The sequence below is a fragment of the Plenodomus lingam genome (genome assembly GCF_022343315.1).
Source record: "Plenodomus lingam strain CAN1 chromosome Unknown contig_35, whole genome shotgun sequence".
In the NCBI taxonomy this organism is placed as follows: domain Eukaryota; kingdom Fungi; phylum Ascomycota; class Dothideomycetes; order Pleosporales; family Leptosphaeriaceae; genus Plenodomus; species Plenodomus lingam.
The window spans coordinates 197899-213419 of record NW_027093949.1 but is presented as its reverse complement, the minus strand read 5'-3'; the positions used below and the strand labels follow the sequence as shown (position 1 = coordinate 213419).

At 36.3% G+C, this 15521-nt stretch overlaps 2 non-coding genes across 2 annotated transcripts; both read left to right on the top strand.

Moving 5' to 3' along the window:
- Positions 1-160: 160 nt before the first annotated feature.
- On the top strand, positions 161-6973 carry IAQ61_008586. Its single transcript, XR_010715521.1, has one exon. It is a non-coding gene; the product is annotated as a 28S ribosomal RNA (ribosomal RNA).
- An 880-nt stretch (positions 6974-7853) lies between these two features.
- On the top strand, positions 7854-9650 carry IAQ61_008585. Its single transcript, XR_010715520.1, has one exon. It is a non-coding gene; the product is annotated as an 18S ribosomal RNA (ribosomal RNA).
- Positions 9651-15521: the final 5871 nt, after the last annotated feature.

Genomic DNA, 15521 nt, shown 5'->3' with positions numbered 1-15521 from the left:
TTTTAAAGCACTACCGCCTTAATTAGTAGTAGCAGTCTACTTTAATTCTGCCTATGTTTTTTGCGTACTATTTATTTCCTTAGTAGGCTTGCCTACTAATTAGATCCCCTAAAACCACTTATAATTATAGTTAGTGTTAGTAACACTATAATAAATTACAACTTTTAATAATAGATCTCTTGGTTCTAGCATTAATAAAGAACGCAGCGAAATGCGATAAGTAGTGTAAATTATAGAATTTAGTAAATTATTAAATCTTTAAACGCATATTGCGCCCCTTAGTATTCTATAGGGCATGCCTATTTAAGCGTTATTTATACCCTTAAGCTCTACTTAGTGTTAGGTGTTTGTTCTACTTAGGACTCGCCTTAAAACAATTGGCAGCCAGCACATTAGCCTAGAGCGCAGCACATTTTGCGCCTCTTGTTATGGTTGTTAGCATCTATCAAGATACTTTTTAAGCTCTTAACCTTGGATTAGGTAGGGATACCCGCTAAACTTAAGTATATTAATAAGCAGAGGAAAAGAAACTAATAGGGATTGCCCTAGTAATAGCAAGTGAAGCGGCAACAGCTTAAATTTAAAATCTGGCTCTTTTAGGGTCCAAGTTGTAATTTACAGAGGGCGCTTTAGCGTTAGCAGCAGTCTAAGTTCCTTAGAACAGGACGTTACAGAGGGTAAGAATCCTATACGTGGTTGCTAGCCTTCGCCGTGTAAAGCCCCTTTAACAAGTTAAGTTGTTTAGGAATACAGCTCTAAATAGGAGGTAAATTTCTTCTAAAGCTAAATACTAGCTAGAGACTAATAGCGTATAAGTAGAGTAATTAAAAGATAAAAAGCACTTTAGAAAGAGAGTTAAATAGCACGTGAAATTGTTAAAAGGGAAGCGCTTGCAGCTAGACTTGCCTGTAGTTACTTATCTAGGCTTTTGTCTAGTGCACTCTTCTATAGGCAGGCTAGCATTAGTTTAGGCAGTTAAATAAAGGTCTCTGTTACGTACCTCCCTTTAGGGAGGCCTTATAGGGGAGACGACATGCAACTAGCCTAGACTAAGGTCCGCGTATCTACTAGGATGCTAGCGTAATAGCTATAAGCGGCCTATCTTAAAACATAGACTAAGGAGTCTAATATCTATGCAAGTGTTTAGGTGTTAAGCCTAGACGCGTAATAAAAGTAAACGGAGGTAGGAACCCTTTTAGGGTGCACTATTAACCAATCCTAATATCTTTAGAAGGATTTAAGTAAGAGCATAGCTATTAGGACCTAAAAGATAGTGAACTATGCTTAAATAGGGTAAAGCTAGAGGAAACTCTAGTAGAGGCTCGCAGTGGTTCTAACGTGCAAATTAATTGTTAAATTTAGGCATAGGGGCAAAAGACTAATCAAACTATCTAGTAGCTAGTTCCTGCCAAAGTTTCCCTTAGAATAGTAGTAACGTATTTAGTTTTATAAGGTAAAGCGAATAATTAGAGGCCTAGGGGTTAAAATAACCTTTACCTATTCTCAAACTTTAAATATGTAAGAAGTCCTTATTACTTAATTAAACGTGAACACTTGAATATACTATTACTAGTAGGCCATTTTTAGTAAGTAGAACTAGCAATGCGGGATAAACTAAACGCGGGGTTAAGGTGCTAGAATACACGCTTATTAGACACCACAAAAGGTGTTAGTTTATCTAGACAGCAGGACGGTGGCTATAAAAGTTAGAATCTGCTAAGGAGTGTGTAACAACTTACCTACTAAATAAACTAGCCCTAAAAATAGATAGCGCTTAAGCGTGTTACCTATACCCCGCCGCTAGGGCAAGATTTAAGCCCTAGCAAGTAGGCAGGCGTAGAGGCTCGTGACGAAGCCTTAGGGGTAACCCTAGGTAGAACAGCCTCTAGTGCAGATCTTAGTAGTAGTAGTAAATACTTAAATAAGAACTTTAAGGACTAAAGTAGGGAAAGGTTCCGTGTAAACAGCAGTTAGACATAGGTTAGTTAATCCTAAGAGATAGGGTAATTCTGTTTTAATATTGGTGCTTACGCCGCGCCCTCAAAAGGGAAGCTGGTTAATATTCTAGCACCTAGATGTAGATTCTCCGCGGCAACGCAACTAAGAGCGGAGACCTTAGCAGGAGCCCTAAGAAGAGTTCTCTTTTCTTCTTAATAGTCTGTTACCCTAAAATTAGTTTGTCTAGAGCTAGGGTTTAATAGCTAGAAGAGTGCTGCACTTTTATAGCGTTTAGTGCGCTCCTAATAAGCCTTAAAAATCTGCTTAAAGAAATAGTTTTTACGCTAGGTCGTACTTATAACTGTAGTAGGTCTCTAAGGTAAAAAGCCTCTAGTTAATAGAACAATGTAGATAAGGGAAGTTAGCAAAATAGATCTGTAACTTTAGGAAAAGGATTAGCTCTAAGGGTTAGGTACGTTAGGCCTTAGGGAGAAGCCTCTAGCGCAGAAGGGCACTAACTGCAAGGTAGGCGCCTCTTAGCGCTAGGGTGCAGACACCCTTAGCAGGTTTTGGCCGTCTAGCGTACGTTTAACAACTAACTTAGAACTAGTATAGATAAGGGGAATCTAACTATCTAATTAAAACATAGCATTGTAATAGCTAGAAAGTAGTATTAACGCAATGTGATTTCTGCCTAGTACTCTAAATATTAAAGCGAAGAGATTTAACTAAGCGCGGGTAAACAGCAGGAGTAACTATAACTCTCTTAAGGTAGCTAAATGCCTAGTTATCTAATTAGTGACGCGCATAAATAGATTAACGAGATTCCTACTATCCCTATCTACTATCTAGCAAAACCACAGCTAAGGGAACGGGCTTAGCTAAATTAGCAGGGAAAGAAGACCCTATTAAGCTTAACTCTAGTTTAATATTATAAAAAGACATAGGGGGTGTAGAATAGGTAGGAGCTTTGGCGCTAGTGAAATACCACTACCCTTATCGTTTTTTTACTTATTTAATAAAGCGGAGCTAGGCCTTACTACCTAACTTCTAGCGTTTAAGGTCCTTTGTAGGCTAATCTAGGTTAAAGACATTGTTAGGTAGGGAGTTTAGCTAGGGCGGCATATCTATTAAACTATAACACAGGTGTCCTAAGGGGGACTTATAGAGAATAGAAATCTCTAGTAGAGTAAAAGGGTAAAAGTCCCCTTAATTTTAATTTTTAGTGTGAATACAAACCATAAAAGTGTAGCCTATTAATCCTTTAGTCCCTTAAAATTTAAGGCTAGAGGTGCTAGAAAAGTTACCACAGGGATAACTGGCTTGTGGCAGCCAAGCGTTTATAGCAACGTTGCTTTTTAATCCTTTAATGTTAGCTCTTCCTATTATACTAAAGTAGAATTTGGTAAGCGTTAGATTGTTCACCCACTAATAGGAAACGTGAGCTGGGTTTAGACCGTCGTAAGATAGGTTAGTTTTACCCTACTAATAACCTTGCCCCAATAGTAATACCGCTTAGTACAAGAGGAACCGCAGTTTTAGATAATTAGTTTTTACGGCTATCTAACTAGGTATTGCCGCAAAGCTACCATCTGCTAGATTATGGCTAAACGCCTCTAAGTCAGAATCCATGCTAGAACAGGGTGATTTCCGCCTGCACTAGTTAGATACAAATAGGCCTTTGGCCCAGAACCTTACTAGATTAGCGTTAGTAGCCCTATTAAAGTTAGGGTTATCAGCTAGTGTATTGCAATTGTACAGTGCGCAGGATTAAATCCTTTGTAGATAACTTAGTTGTCTGGCCAGGTTGTGTAAGTAGTTAAGTAGCCTTGTTATTACAAGCTACTAAGCGTAAGCCCGTTGCTAGCTTAGTTAAAATTGGGATATTATGCCCTCCTTATTTGCAAAACTGCTGCCTAAACGGCTACTATTAATAGAAGAAAGAGGGCCATAGCAAACAAGTTATATAGTAATTGCAAGATAGAGAGGGCTAGAGCTAGGAGCAATCCTCGCAAAATATACAAAAGAACAGGTTGTGTGTGTACGTACCTTAGGCAGTTAATATATAGCATAGGAAGATTAAGAAAGGATTTAAGATAATCTATACAGATTTTTAGGCAGTGATCTATAACTTAAGAGCGTTCTATAACTTTTTATTTTTTAGGGGCACTGTTCTATAACTTTATAGCCTTCTATACTTAAAAATTCCTCTAGGCTATTCTATAACTATAGATTATTTAAACCTTTAGGGTATTCTATTAATATTTAAAAAAATCCTGTAGGCTATTCTATAAGCTTAGGGCGTTCTATAACTTTAGGGCGTTCTATAACTTTTTATTTTTTAGGTATAGTGTTCTATAACTTTAGGGCGTTATATAACTTTTTCTTTTTTAGAGGTAGTGTTCTATAACTTTAGGGCGTTCTATAACTTTAGGGCGTTCTACAACTTTTTATTTTTTAGGTGTAGTATTCTATAACTTTAGGGCGTTCTATAACTTTTTCTTTTTTAGAGGTAGTGTTCTATAACTTTAGGGAGTTCTATAACTTTAGGGCGTTCTACAACTTTTTATTTTTTAGGGGTAGTGTTCTATAACTTTAGGGCGTTCTATAACTTTAGGGCGTTCTATAACTTTAGGGCGTTCTACAACTTTTTATTTTTTAGGGGTAGTGTTCTATAACTTTAGGGCGTTCTATAACTTTAGGGCGTTCTATAACTTTAGGGCGTTCTACAACTTTTTATTTTTTAGGGGTAGTGTTCTATAACTTTAGGGCGTTCTATAACTTTAGGGTGTTCTATAACTTTAGGGCGTTCTATAACTTTTTATTTTTTAGGGGTAGTGTTCTATAACTTTAGGGCGTTCTATAACTTTAGGGCGTTCTATAACTTTAGGGCGTTCTACAACTTTTTATTTTTTAGGGGTAGTGTTCTATAACTTTAGGGCGTTCTATAACTTTAGGGCGTTCTATAACTTTAGGGCGTTCTACAACTTTTTATTTTTTAGGGGTAGTGTTCTATAACTTTAGGGCGTTCTATAACTTTAGGGCGTTCTATAACTTTAGGGCGTTCTACAACTTTTTATTTTTTAGGGGTAGTGTTCTATAACTTTAGGGCGTTCTATAACTTTAGGGCGTTCTATAACTTTAGGGCGTTCTACAACTTTTTATTTTTTAGGGGTAGTGTTCTATAACTTTAGGGCGTTCTATAACTTTAGGGCGTTCTATAAGCTTAGGGCGTTCTATAACTTTTTATTTTTTAGGGGTAGTGTTCTATAACTTTAGGGCGTTCTATAACTTTAGGGCGTTCTATAACTTTAGGGCGTTCTACAACTTTTTATTTTTTAGGGGTAGTGTTCTATAACTTTAGGGCGTTCTATAACTTTAGGGCGTTCTATAACTTTAGGGCGTTCTACAACTTTTTATTTTTAGGGGTAGTGTTCTATAACTTTAGGGCGTTCTATAACTTTAGGGCGTTCTATAACTTTAGGGCGTTCTACAACTTTTTATTTTTTAGGGGTAGTGTTCTATAACTTTAGGGCGTTCTATAACTTTAGGGCGTTCTATAACTTTAGGGCGTTCTACAACTTTTTATTTTTTAGGGGTAGTGTTCTATAACTTTAGGGCGTTCTATAACTTTAGGGCGTTCTATAACTTTAGGGCGTTCTACAACTTTTTATTTTTTAGGGGTAGTGTTCTATAACTTTAGGGCGTTCTATAACTTTAGGGCGTTCTATAACTTTAGGGCGTTCTACAACTTTTTATTTTTTAGGGGTAGTGTTCTATAACTTTAGGGCGTTCTATAACTTTAGGGCGTTCTATAACTTTAGGGCGTTCTACAACTTTTTATTTTTTAGGGGTAGTGTTCTATAACTTTAGGGCGTTCTATAACTTTAGGGCGTTCTATAACTTTAGGGCGTTCTACAACTTTTTATTTTTTAGGGGTAGTGTTCTATAACTTTAGGGCGTTCTATAACTTTAGGGCGTTCTATAACTTTAGGGCGTTCTATAACTTTAGGGCGTTCTATAACTTTTTATTTTTAGGGTTAGTATTCTATAATATTAGAGTGTTCTATAACTTTTTCTTTTTTAGAGGTAGTGTTCTATAATATTAGAGTGTTCTATAACTTTTTATTTTTTAGGGTTAGTATTCTATAATATTAGAGTGTTCTATAACTTTTTCTTTTTTAGAGGTAGTGTTCTATAATATTAGAGTGTTCTATAACTTTTTCTTTTTTAGAGGTAGTGTTCTATAACTTTAGGGCGTTCTATAACTTTAGGGCGTTCTATAACTTTAGGGCGTTCTACAACTTTTTATTTTTTAGGTGTAGTGTTCTATAACTTTAGGGCCTTCTATAACTTTTTCTTTTTTAGAGGTAGTGTTCTATAACTTTAGAGCGTTCTATAACTTTTTCTTTTTTAGAGGTAGTGTTCTATAACTTTAGGGCGTTCTACAACTTTTTATTTTTAGGGGTAGCGTTCTATAACTTTAGGGCGTTCTATAACTTTAGGGCCTTCTATAAGCTTAGGGTGTTCTATAACTTTAGGGCGTTCTATAACTTTAGGGCGTTCTATAACTTTTTATTTTTTAGGGTTAGTGTTCTATAACTTTAGCGCGTTCTATACCTTTTATTTATTCTATTACTTTAGTCCTTTCTATAACTTTAGACTATTCTATACTAGTAGCTATTATATCCTTTTTATAATACTTATTATATCATACTATTATCTATTATTCTTTACTGTTAAGTATATCCTTATATTTTATAAAACCTTTTCTCTACTAGCTAGTCCTACTATACTTTCTTTTATAACCTACTAGTATTAAATAATACCTTTATATTCTTCTTTTATACTATCTCTATTTCTTGCCTTATCTATTAAGTAGATATAGATAGAGCTAATAGATCTATAGTTAATATAGATACAGTAGTTATAGTAGAGTATAGATATTAGAGTAGATATCCTTATCTATATATTTACCTACTACTAATAAAATTCCAAGTTACTCTTATCTAGCGAATACAGGTTTATGGTTTGTATAGGGCTGCGCATGTCTACACAGTTTTACATATAAAAAAGTGTACCTCTAAGCTGTTTTCCGCTGCACTAACCCTGCGACGCGAAAATTAAACCAAAACCCGTTCCTATAATATATAAGGAGGGCAAATAGATTCTTAAATACCAAATGCCTAACCAACCAACTAAGGTTAAATCTACTGCGCGCAGTTCTTAGATTAGGCGGTTAAACTAGCGTCGTTAGGCACTAAGGGGGCAATTTTTGCTTGTGTCCGCGTCTATACTCCCTATAACTCCCTATTATTAGCGCTCTGCGCCTATTTCAGCGGCAGTTAGACTAAATTTAAAAGTTTTGGTTTCATAATAGCTAGCCTTGTTTCCTAGATTTCTGCCTAGTTTAGATTCGCTCTAATTAGTGGGTAATCAGGGGCTTAGAGATTGCTCTTCTACTTAACTAGGCAGGCCTAGGCCTATATGCTGAAGCAACCCTGCTGTTACGCCTAGTTTTGTGGTTAGCACCTAAAGTCCTACTATTAAAGTTTTAGCAGTAGGCAAAATTTAGGGTCTGTAGATAGCTAGCACTGCTAAACTATTTAACAGATCTTAGGGGATAGCCCTGCCTAGCATCCGCTCCTAGTAAGCGTGGCAAAGTGTAGGTTTTCTCCACTTAAGGCATGTATGTGGCGAGTTTAAACACGCGGAAACGCCTATTAGGCTTTGTTGCGGACTATTCCTTAAGAAACTTAGTAGGGGCAATTAAATTAGTTGCTAGTTGTAACTAGTGCCTTATGTGCTGTTATGCTAGTAGCTAGAATTGCTTCTGCGATTTCTTATCACGTACTTTCCGCCTCCTTTTAGGGGTAGTGCTTGTGCGCTTTAGCGTATTAGGTATTAGGATTGTTACCTAGTTAATTCTGCTAGTAGTTATATACTTGTCTCAAAGATTAAGCTATACATGTCTAAGTATAAGCAATTATACTGTGAAACTGCGAATAGCTCATTAAATTAGTTATCGTTTATTTAATAGTACCTTACTACTTAGATAACCATAGTAATTCTAGAGCTAATACATGCTAAAAACCCTAACTTTAGAAGGGGTGTATTTATTAGATAAAAAACCAACGCCCTTTGGGGCTTCTTAGTGATTCATAATAACTTTACAGATCGCATAGCCTTACGCTAGCGATGGTTTATTCAAATTTCTGCCCTATTAACTTTTGATAGTAAGGTATTAGCTTACTATAGTTTTAACGGGTAACAGGGAATTAGGGTTTGATTCTAGAGAGGGAGCCTAAGAAACAGCTACTATATCTAAGGAAGGCAGTAGGCGCGCAAATTACCCAATCCTAATACGGGGAGGTAGTAACAATAAATACTAATATAGGGCTCTTTTAGGTCTTGTAATTAGAATAAGTATAATTTAAACCTCTTAACAAGGAATAATTAGAGGGTAAGTCTAGTGCTAGCAGCCGCAGTAATTCTAGCTCTAATAGCGTATATTAAAGTTATTGCAGTTAAAAAGCTTATAGTTAAAACTTAGGTCTAGCTAGCAGGTCCGCCTTACCGCGTGTACTTGTCTAGCTAGGCCTTCCTTCTAGAGAACCTTATGCCCTTTACTGGGCGTGTTAGGGACTAGGACTTTTACTTTAAAAAAATTAGAGTGTTTAAAGCAGGCCTTTGCTTAAATACGTTAGCATAGAATAATAGAATAGGACGTGCGGTCCTATTTTGTTAGTTTCTAGGACTGCTGTAATAATTAATAGGGACAGTTAGGGGCATTAGTATTTAATTATTAGAGGTAAAATTCTTAGATTTATTAAAGACTAACTACTGCGAAAGCATTTGCTAAGGATGTTTTTATTAATTAGTAAACAAAAGTTAGGGGATTAAAGACGATTAGATACTATCGTAGTCTTAACCGTAAACTATGCTAACTAGGGATTAGGCGATGTTCTTTTTCTAACTCGCTTAGCACCTTACAAGAAATCAAAGTTTTTGGGTTCTAGGGGGAGTATAGTCGTAAGGCTAAAACTTAAAGAAATTGACAGAAGGGCACCACTAGGCGTAGAGCCTGCGGCTTAATTTAACTTAACACAGGGAAACTCACCAGGTCTAGATAAAATAAGGATTGACAGATTAAGAGCTCTTTCTTGATTTTTTAGGTAGTAGTGCATAGCCGTTCTTAGTTAGTAGAGTAATTTGTCTGCTTAATTACGATAATAAATGAGACCTTAACCTGCTAAATAGCTAGGCTAGCTTTGGCTAGTCACCAGCTTCTTAGAGGGACTATTAGCTTAAGCTAATAGAAGTTTAAGGCAATAACAGGTCTGTGATGCCCTTAGATATTCTAGGCCGCACGCGCGCTACACTAATAGAGCTAACAAGTTCTTTACCTTAACTAAAAGGTCTAGGTAATCTTGTTAAACTCTATTGTGCTAGGGATAGAGCATTGCAATTATTGCTCTTTAACAAGGAATGCCTAGTAAGCGCGTGTTATTAGCATACGTTAATTACGTCCCTGCCCTTTGTACACACTGCCTATCGCTACTACCGATTAAATAGCTTAGTGAGGCCTTTAGACTAGCTTAGGGAGGTTAGCAATAACTACCCTAAGCTAGAAAGTTCGTTAAACTTGGTTATTTAGAGGAAGTAAAAGTCGTAACAAGGTTTCCATAGGTAAACCTGCGGAAGGATCATTACCCATTTTTAAAGCACTGCCGCCTTAATTAGTAGCAGCAGTCTACTTTAATTCTGCCTATGTTTTTTGCGTACTATTTGTTTCCTTAGTAAGCTTGCCTACTAATTAGATCCCCTAAAACTACTTGCAATTATAGTTAGCGTTAGTAACACTGTAATAAATTACAACTTTTAATAATAGATCTCTTGGTTCTAGCATTAATAAAGAACGCAGCGAAATGCAATAAGTAGTGTGAATTGTAGAATTTAGTGAATTATTAAATCTTTAAACGCACATTGCGCCCCTTGGTATTCTATAGGGCATGCCTGTTTAAGCGTTATTTGTACCCTTAAGCTCTGCTTGGTGTTAGGTGTTTGTTCCACTTAGGACTCGCCTTAAAACAATTAGTAGCTAGCACATTAGCCTGGAGCGCAGCACATTTTACGCCTCTTGTTATGGTTGTTAGTATCTATTAAGATACTTTTTAAGCTCTTAACCTTAGATTAGGTAGGGATACCTGCTAAACTTAAGCATATTAATAAGCGGAGGAAAAGAAACTAACAGGGATTACCCTAGTAACAGTGAGTGAAGCGGCAACAGCTTAAATTTAAAATCTAGCTCTTTTAGGGTCTAAGTTGTAATTTGCAGAGGGCGCTTTAGCGTTAGCAGCGGTCCAAGTTCCTTAGAATAGGACGTTATAGAGGGTAAGAATCCTATACGTAGTCGCTAGCCTTCGCTGTGTAAAGCCCCTTTAACAAGTTAAGTTGTTTAGGAATGCAGCTCTAAATAGGAGGTAAATTTCTTCTAAAGCTAAATACTAGCTAGAGACTAATAGCGCACAAGTAGAGTGATTAAAAGATAAAAAGCACTTTAGAAAGAGAGTTAAATAGCACGTGAAATTATTAAAAGGGAAGCGCTTGCAGCTAGACTTGCCTATAGTTGCTTATCTAGGCTTTTGTCTAGTGCACTCTTCTATAGGCAGGCTAGCATTAGTTTAGGCGGTTAGATAAAGGTCTCTATTACGTACCTCCCTTTAGGGAGGCCTTATAGGGGAGATAACATGCAACTAGCCTAGACTAAGGTCCGCGTATCTGCTAGGATGCTAGCGTAATAGCTGTAAGCGGCCTATCTTAAAACACAGACTAAGGAGTCTAATATCTATGCAAGTGTTTAGGTGTTAAGCCTAGACGCGTAATAAAAGTAAACAGAGGTGGGAACCCTTTTAGGGTGCACCATTAACTAATCCTAATGTCTTTAGAAGGATTTAAGTAAGAGCATAGCTATTAGGACCCAAAAGATAGTGAACTATGCTTAAATAGGGTAAAGCTAGAGGAAACTCTAGTAGAGGCTCGCAGCGGTTCTAACGTGCAAATTAATCGTTAAATTTAGGCATAGGGGCGAAAGACTAATCAAACTATCTAGTAGCTAGTTCCTGCTAAAGTTTCCCTTAGGATAGCAGTAACGTATTTAGTTTTATGAGGTAAAGCAAATAATTAGAGGCCTAGGGGTTAAAACAACCTTTACCTATTCTTAAACTTTAAATATGTAAGAAGTCCTTATTACTTAATTAAACGTGGACACTTAAATATACTGTTACTAGTAGGCTATTTTTGGTAAGCAGAACTAGCAATACAGGATAAACTAAACGTAGGGTTAAGGTGCTAGAATACACGCTTATTAGACACCACAAAAGGTGTTAGTTTATCTAGACAGCAGGACAGTAGCTATAGAAGTTAGAATCTGCTAAGGAGTGTGTAACAACTTACCTACCAAATAAACTAGCCCTAAAAATAGATAGCGCTTAAGCGTGTTACCTATACCCCGCTGCTAGGGCAAGATTTAAGCCCTAGCGAGTAGGCAGGCATAGAGGCTTGTGACGAAGCCTTAGGGGTAACCCTAGGTAGAACGGCCTCTAGTGCAGATCTTAGTAGTAGTAGCAAATACTTAAATAAGAACTTTAAGGACTAAAGTAGGGAAAGGTTCTGTGTAAACAGCAGTTAGACACGGGTTAGTTAATCCTAAGAGATAGGGTAATTCTATTTTAATGTTAGTGCTTGCGCTACGCCCTTAAAAGGGAAGCTAGTTAATATTCTAGCACCTAGATGTAGATTCTCCGCGGCAACGCAACTAAGAGCGGAGACCTTAGCAGGAGCCCTAAGAAGAGTTCTCTTTTCTTCTTAACGGTCTGTTACCCTAAAATTAGTTTATCTAGAGCTAGGGTTTAATGGCTAGAAGAGCGCTGCACTTTTGCAGCGTTTAGTGCGCTTCTAATAAGCCTTAAAAATCCGCTTAAAGAAATAGTTTTTACGCTAGGTTATACTTATAACTGCAGCAGGTCTCTAAGGTAAAAAGCCTCTAGTTAATAGAACAATATAGATAAGGGAAGTTAGCAAAATAGATCTATAACTTTAGGAAAAGGATTAGCTCTAAGGGTTAGGTACGTTAGGCCTTAGGGAGAAGCCTCTAGCGCAGAAGGGCACTAACCGCAAGGTGGGCGCCTCTTAGCGCTAGGGTGCAGACACCCTTGGCAGGTTTTGGCTGTCTAGCGTACGTTTAACAACTAACTTAGAACTAGTATAGATAAGGGGAATCTAACTATCTAATTAAAATATAGCATTGTAATAGCTAGAAAGTGGTGTTAACGCAATATGATTTCTGCCTAGTGCTCTAAATGTTAAAGCGAAGAGATTTAACTAAGCGCGGGTAAATAGTAGGAGTAACTATAACTCTCTTAAGGTAGCCAAATACCTTGTTATCTAATTAGTGACGCGCATAAATAGATTAACAAGATTCCTACTATCCCTATCTACTATCTAGCGAAACCATAGCTAAGGGAATAGGCTTAGCTAAATCAGCGGGGAAAGAAGACCCTATTAAGCTTAACTCTAGTTTAACATTATAAAAAGACATAGGGGGTGTAGAATAGGTAGGAGCTTTGGCGCTAGTGAAATACTACTACCCTTATCGTTTTTTTACTTATTCAATAAAGCAGAGCTAGGCCTTACTACCTAACTTCTAGCGTTTAAGGTCCTTTGTAGGCTAATCTAGGTTAAAGATATTGTTAGGTAGGGAGTTTAGCTAGGGCGGCACATCTATTAAACCATAACGCAGGTGTCCTAAGGGGGACTTATAGAGAATAGAAATCTTTAGTAGAGCAAAAGGGCAAAAGTCCCCTTAATTTTAATTTTTAGTGTAAATACAAACTATAAAAGTGTAGCCTATTAATCCTTTAGTCCCTTAAAATTTAAGGCTAGAGGTGCTAGAAAAGTTACCACAGGGATAACTGGCTTGTGGTAGCCAAGCGTTTATAGCAACGTTGCTTTTTAATCCTTTAATATTAGCTCTTCCTATTATACTAAAGCAGAATTTAGTAAGCGTTAGATTATTCACCTACTAATAAGGAACGTGAGCTAGGTTTAGACCATCGTAAGACAGGTTAGTTTTACCCTACTAATAACCTTGCCCTAATAGTAATACCGCTTAGTACAAGAGGAACCGCAGTTTTAGATAATTAGTTTTTACAGCTATCTAACTAGGTATTGCCGCGAAGCTACCATCTACTAGATTATAGCTAAACGCCTCTAAGTCAGAATCTATGCTAGAACAGGGTGATTTCCGCCTGCACTAGTTAGATACAAATAGGCCTTTGGCCCAGAACCTTACTAGATTAGCGTTAGCAGCCCTATTAAAGTTAGGGTTGTTAGCTAGTATATTGCAATTATACAGTGCGCAGGATTAAATCCTTTGCAGATAACTTAGTTGTCTAGCTAGGTCGTGTAAGTAGTTAAGTAGCCTTGTTGTTACGAGCTACTAAGCGTAAGCCTATTGCTAGCTTAGTTAAAATTAGGATATTATGCCCTCCTTATTTGCAAAACTGCTGCCTAAATAGCTACTATTAATAGAAGGAAGAGGGCCATAGCAAACAAGTTATATAGTAATTGCAAGATAGAGAGGGCTAGAGCTAGGAGCAATCCTCGCAAAATATACAAAAGAACAGGTTGTGTGTGTACGTACCTTAGGCAGTTAATATATAGCATAGGAAGATTAAGAAAGGATTTAAGATAATCTATATAGATTTTTAGGCAGTAATCTATAACTTAAGAGCGTTCTATAACTTTTTATTTTTTAGGGGTACTATTCTATAACTTTATAGCCTTCTATACTTAAAAATTCCTCTAGGCTATTCTATAACTATAGATTATTTAAACCTTTAGGGTATTCTATTAATATTTAAAAAAATCCTGTAGGCTATTCTATAAGCTTAGGGCGTTCTATAACTTTAGGGCGTTCTATAACTTTAGGGCGTTCTATAACTTTTTATTTTTTAGGGTTAGTATTCTATAATATTAGAGTGTTCTATAACTGTTTATTTTTTAGGGTTAGTATTCTATAATATTAGAGTGTTCTATAACTTTTTCTTTTTTAGAGGTAGTGTTCTATAATATTAGAGTGTTCTATAACTTTTTATTTTTTAGGGTTAGTATTCTATAATATTAGAGTGTTCTATAACTTTTTCTTTTTTAGAGGTAGTGTTCTATAATATTAGAGTGTTCTATAACTTTTTCTTTTTTAGAGGTAGTGTTCTATAACTTTAGGGCGTTCTATAACTTTAGGGCGTTCTATAACTTTAGGGCGTTCTACAACTTTTTATTTTTTAGGTGTAGTGTTCTATAACTTTAGAGCGTTCTATAACTTTTTCTTTTTTAGAGGTAGTGTTCTATAACTTTAGGGAGTTCTATAACTTTAGGGCGTTCTATAACTTTTTATTTTTTAGGGGTAGTGTTCTATAACTTTAGCGCGTTCTATACCTTTTATTTATTCTATTACTTTAGTCCTTTCTATAACTTTAGACTATTCTATACTAGTAGCTATTATATCCTTTTTATAATACTTATTATATTATACTATTATCTATTATTCTTTACTGTTAAGTATATCCTTATATTTTATAAAACCTTTTCTCTACTAGCTAGTCCTACTATACTTTCTTTTATAACCTACTAGTATTAAATAATACCTTTATATTCTTCTTTTATACTATCTCTATTTCTTGCCTTATCTATTAAGTAGATATAGATAGAGCTAATAGATCTATAGTTAATATAGATATAGTAGTTATAGTAGAGTATAGATATTAGAGTAGATATCCTTATCTATATATTTACCTACTACTAATAAAATTCCAAGTTACTCTTATCTAGCAAATACGGGTTTATAGTTTATATAGGGCTGCGCATGTCTACACGGTTTTACATACAAAAAAGTGTACCTCTAAGCTATTTTCCGCTACACTAACCCCGCGACGCGAAAATCAAACCAAAACCTGTTCCTATAATATATAAGGAGGGCAAATAGATTCTTAAATACTAAATGCCTAACTAACTAACTAAGGTTAAATCTACTGCGCGCAGTTCTTAGATTAGGCGGTTAAACTAGCGTCGTTAGGCACTAAGGGGGCAATTTTTGCTCGTGTCCGCGTCTATACTCCCTACAACTCCCTATTATTAGCGCTCTGCGCCTGTTTTAGCGGTAGTTAGACTAAATTTAAAAGTTTTGGTTTTATAATAGCTAGCCTTGTTTCCTAGATTTCTGCCTAGTTTAGATTCGCTCTAATTAGTGGGTAATTAGGGGCTTAGAGATTGCTCTTCTACTTAACTAGGCAGGCCTAGGCCTATATGCTAAAGCAACCCTGCTATTGCGCCTAGTTTTGTAGTTAGCACCTAAAGTCCTACTGTTAAAGTTTTAGCAGTAGGCAAAATTTAGGGTCTATAGATAGCTAGCACTGCTAAACTATTTAACAGATCTTAGGGGACAGCCCTGCCTAGCATCCGCTCCTAGTAAGCGTGGCAAAGCGTAGGTTTTCTCTACTTAAGGCATGTATGTGGCGAGTTTA